This window comes from Thermobia domestica, chromosome 1 (assembly GCF_964235325.1).
Source record: "Thermobia domestica chromosome 1, izTheDome1.hap1.1, whole genome shotgun sequence".
NCBI lineage: Eukaryota > Metazoa > Arthropoda > Insecta > Zygentoma > Lepismatidae > Thermobia > Thermobia domestica.
Window position 1 is genome coordinate 326905225 of NC_137454.1, and position 5599 is coordinate 326910823.

Sequence of the window (5599 nt, forward strand, 5' to 3'; positions counted from 1 at the left end):
CGAAGTTATAGGTTGCCGAAGAAATAAAAAAAATTAACTTTAAAAGTCCATAGCTCCAAAATTATGGGACATACCGTAATCTGGTCAAGCCTTCACTTAGAAACTATACTTCCGCAATAGTTTTTATAGAGCACTTCAAATTATATACACGGTGAATACTTCAAATTATATGCACATAGCCAAACCCCCTCTATAAAAATTATGAAACATGTATTTTTGGATAGTGTACATGTTAGTTCCTAAGTGAAGTCTTGACCCAACTACGGTAGGTCCCATAGTATTGGAACCATGAACCATTTAAAATTCATTTTTTAAATGTTTTCGGCAGCCTATAACTCTGAAAGGAAGCATTTGTGCACCCAGGTTGGTGTATACTTTTTGTCTTATCTCGATGTTAGGGATCACCTCCCAAACGTTGTAGGTGACAAATTGAAACACCCGATATACTCTTACTACCGCCGAAACTGACGGTAGGTTGTCTCAGTTATGTGTGTAGTCAGCAGATTCACTGAAATTGTTACGAGTGTACAAGGTCCATTATAAAAGTAATGCGCATTTTCTGGAAAAAATAGATTTATTGATCGGACCTGTACAAATGCTTAAAATTCTTTCGAATACTCTCCCTGCATCAATACACTTGCGGAGACGTGTCCGCCACGCCTAGAAGACACGCTGAAAGTCCTCGACTGGAGTGTGTCTCAGGAACGTTGTAACATGCTTTTGGATGGTTTCCACGATCTTCCAATTCTCTTCTTTCAGCTCTCTCTTCAGTCGGGAAAACAAGAAAAGTCGCACGGAGCCAAGTCGGGATTGTAAGGGAGATCGGGGACTAGCGGGGTGTTGTTCCGGGCAAGGAAGTTGGTAGCGATGAAGGTCGTGTAGCTGGAGGCATTGTCCTGGTGAAATTTGACCGTGTCTTTGATGTCAGCCCTCACGCCCGCGACCCGGCCTTTCCATCTCTGGAGCACCTCCAGGTAAAAGACTAAGTTGGCAGTTTCTCACTGCGGCACAAACTCAAAATAGACGATTCCTTAGGAGTAAAAGAAGACAATGAGCATCGTTTTGATGCGAGACTTGCCCATTCGCGCTTTCGTCTTGTGCCACCTCCCGGGTTGTGACATTGAAATGCAGTCACCATTGAAGGCCTCTTGAAGCATTTGAAATGTTTCAGTTGCATTCTTTCCAAGCTTCACGTAAAAACTGATGGCGTATCACTGTTCAAACGAACGCTCCATCCCGCCGTGTTACAAAGTCGAAAACAACACTTCACGAGGAGGCTCGTCTTTCCGCTCATACTGCTTGGGGCAAAGTGTCAAGTGCCTGCGTTTGAAGGGCAGACCTCCACTACGTTGCCGAATGGTTTTACGGCGCTGCCACGGATAGTTGCGTTACAATAAAATCATGTGCATTACTTTCGTAATGGACCCTGTATTATTTAGATAATAGAGCATAGATAATACGTCATTCTTAGCAAAACCACCTACTGTTTTCACAGAAGAGAGGTAAGCAAAGGAAAGAAAATTAAATTGATATTCTCACCATCCATACTACAGCTTTTTAATATATATATATATATTTTTAAGTTTACTGTTGTCTATTTCGGGAGGTGGAAGGTCCATTTTGATTGATAATAGAGAAACACTCCGAAGGATGATTAAAGAGGAAGCTTCTTCTGAATCCAATATGGCATGTGATTGTTATTTGGTCTTGTTATGGGTGACACAATTAGTTTCTTCTCTTCATGCATTATCAACATTAGATATGATTTAAAAAAAAGTTGTAATGTTGATTTATTTATTTATTTTATTTATTATCTTGTACTATGAAATGGAATTTGCATTACATTTAAAGCAGATCAGTATTTTGCTTCTATAGTTTCTACACACCTTGAAGTGATACAGAAATGTGCATTGCACACCCATATACACGCTTACTAAATTTATGGCCTATGAAACTATGGAACCCGGAGATTCAGTGCCGCGTTCACAACACCTCTCCTTTGACTTACCCAACTCCTTATCCAACTGGATTTAGTTTCTACTTTGTATTAATATTTCTGCGAGATGCATCTTAATATTTTACTTGTAACTGCGCGTATGTCTTCTTTATGGTCGTTTTCCGATTGGATTCCCAGATAAAACTTTCATATTTTCTGCCATTGTGGCTACGTGAACTTCCCACCTGAGAAGCTTTGACTTAGTAACCCTAATAAGGTGTGGTATCCGGGTACAAATTATGAAATTCCTTATTATGAAGTTTCCATCATTTTCAATTCTCGTTCATCTTGGATTTATATATTTGTCCTAGAATTTTATCCTAAAATACTTTCCGTCTGCATTCTTCCCTCAGAGTAAGCGTTCATATTTCGCACCCACACAGTACAACAGTCATGATTGTCGTTTTACTTATTTTAAGCTTCACACTCTTCGAATCGCGACGACAAAATATTTGAACTTAATAATAACACGAATTTCCTGCTTTCAGTAGATAGACATTTAGTTTCTTCGTTGATATGGTTTTGGTCAGTTATTATTAATAGACGATATTTGAAAGGATCCACTTTGTTATTTGATATTTTGACGCTCTCATAATTTGCAGTATTAGGATCCGGGCTAATTTCTATGTATTTAGGTTTCGTAAATAGCCTTTTCAGGATTCCAGATTCTGTAACAATGTTGTACAATGTTTCCCTTCTAATCGAGTCGTAGGTTTATGCAGAATTAATAAATAATTGGTAAACTGGAGTATTGTATTCCCACTTCCATTCAAGTATTTGTTGAATACTAAATATCTTATCTATTGTTGGTTGATTTCAGCCACACAGCACTGATAATTTCGAATAATTACATTGCAAATATAATGACAGATGAGAGATCCCTTGACAATTAATGCAATCTGTTTCGTCTCCTTTCTTGTGAATTCGAACAATGATTGATTCTTTCCACTCTTATGGGAATTCCTCCTTGTTCCAGACAAGAAGAATGAGTTTGTGTACCTTGTTCCCCATTTTTCCCTCTCCAGCCTAAATTTACTCAGACGGAATTTCATCTACATCCGGTGATTTGTGTTTCTTTAATTTCTTTAGAGCGATTTCTGTTTCTGTTCAGTTATGCACGTGAATTTACAGTTTTGTTCTGTGCAGTTTTCTTTTTCCACAAACATTAGTATTTTGATTGTGTGTGAAGAAAATCGTCAAAGAAATCTTTCCATCTATTCAAAATGCTATCTGTATCAGTGAGAATTGTTCCGTCGTCTTTCTTTTATATATTGAGGTTGATAGGCTTTCTTAAATTCGTTCATGTCCTAATATATATCCTAATGATCTATTTATTCTAATTTTTAAAACGTTTTCTGCATGTTAGTTAAATGTGTGTAGTTATGTCGTTTTAGGATTTTGTAACCAGTCCCGTTTTGCCTGTTTTCTCTTTTCTGTAAGCTTAGTGCACTCCTGGTCGCACCGTGCTTTGTTCTTGTGTATTTATGTGCACCTTAATTTTTCAAATAACATTTTAATGCTATATCTAATTTCAACCCAAGTATCCTCAACACTAGCGCACTCCGAACCTTCGAAAACCAAGAATATATTCGGCCTGTTATTTCCTTCTCACCTGGCTCTCCACTAATTTCTTGAAATTAAACCTGTCCGTTTTCAGATGATGAATGTGTATTTCCTTTATTCAAAGATAATGTCTCTCTTATTATCGCTGCTGCCAGATAGTGATCAGTGTCAGTCAGCTCTTCTGAATGACAGAACATCCGTTACGCTAGACTGTATTTTTCTACCTACTGAAACATGATCAATTTGATTATGACACTTACACATACACAAACAAACACACAATTACACAAAAAACAACTATGTATTTTTCTTGATTAAATCATTTTTAAGTATTATAAGAAGGCCCTGCCATTTTTCTTTTGGTATTTCAAGAGTAGTCACGAGTAGAAAGAAAGCACATTATAGAAAAAATATGAAATTCTTAATATGTCAGCCTTCCAGGATAAAGTAGATAATATATAATATACTCTAACAGTTACGTCTGCTTTTTGTGCAACACTGAAATGTTGAGCAAGTTCCGGCAAAAGAACTGTTAAGTCCTGCGATTATGGTGAATTCTTGGAGTAATTCATTGAGTTGTGCAAGCTCATTGTTTATTTTGTTGCTTCACTTTCTATTAGTGAGTAATAGTTATATTATTATCAGGGCTGGATTAACCTATCTGAAGGCCTGCAGCTAGAAAAAATAAGAGGCTCCTACTGACTTCACCCAATACATATCTGTGAAAGTACAGTAGGAAAGTTAATGGAATTTGTTTTACATTTTTGGCAATATTTTATTTTATGATGACGATTGTATCTTCACGATTCATTTTAGATAACCAGTTGAAATTTTGATCCGAGTGGATGTGCATGTCTACCTTGGAGGCCCGGGGCTATAGCCCCCTTAAGCCACTCCCTTAATCCGGACATGATTATTATTATTATTATTATTTTGTTACTGTTATTATTATTTCGCTTTCAGATAGCTTAAGAGTCTTCAGCCCGGCGAAATTAAAATACCGCTAATTTTACAGTAATTATGTGATATCTTCAAATAGATAAAAGATAATTGAAATATGGAACAAGAGCGCCCTAGACAATATTATTTTGCGTGACCGTTATCATAAGTCACCTAGTGCCTTTCCGTTTTCAGCTGTTTAGAAACGCGAAAATATATGCCGATTTTCAAAATGGCTCGAAATCGAAAGCAGATAAGTGAGTCGTGATAACGGCTTCTCATGTAAAATAATATTGTCTAGGGCGCTCTTGTTCCACATTTCGATTATCTTTTATCTCTTTTGAAGATATCACATAATTACTGTAAAATTAGCGGTATTTTAATTTCACCGGGATGAAGACTCTTAAGGAAGGAGCTCATTAAAAGAATAGAAGAAAGAGGGAGATTAGAGATATGAATTCTAATATTTGAATATGTATAAGTGTAATGTATTAAATAAATAAAAGATAATATGAACTTCTATAGGCATAATGCCCTTAACGTTATTGTTAGGGCAGGGATGCAAATAAGCACTCGCCCACTCGCCCCGGGACGAGTGTGTCATCGGTGCGGGCGAGTATTTAATATTATACCGAAGGTAAGTAAATGATATCTATTGTGGCATGTGAGCTAGTATCTTTTTTCTTGGTCGAGTAAAATTTTGTTGTTTATTTGTATCCTTGTATCAGGGTAAAGATGAGAGTAAATGCAACCGTATATTACGTCTTAAGAAAAGACTTAAGAACTGTGATTTCAGCATGCTAATAAAAGCTGTGTTGACGATAATATAAGTTTTGATATTCTATCTGAAATTGCGGGATGCATGATAACCTGTCGACTCATTAACTATTCCAAAAGTTGATAAATAAGATTACTTACGTAGCTAAAATGTATTATACAATTTTCCATTCAAGCGGAAGGAACCAGTTGATTGTATAATTTTGAAAAGCATAAAAATCTTGTATAGAAATAAGAAATAAAAAAAATCAAATATTTATCCTCTGTCATGTTTGCTAAAGCTAAATTGTAAATGACCATTACAAGCGAATCTTATTTGTCATT

At 36.3% G+C, this 5599-nt stretch overlaps 1 pseudogene; it reads right to left on the reverse strand.

The window, feature by feature from the left end:
* Nucleotides 1–628: 628 nt before the first annotated feature.
* LOC145680946 (uncharacterized) lies at nt 629–1309 on the reverse strand (annotated as a pseudogene).
* Nucleotides 1310–5599: the final 4290 nt, after the last annotated feature.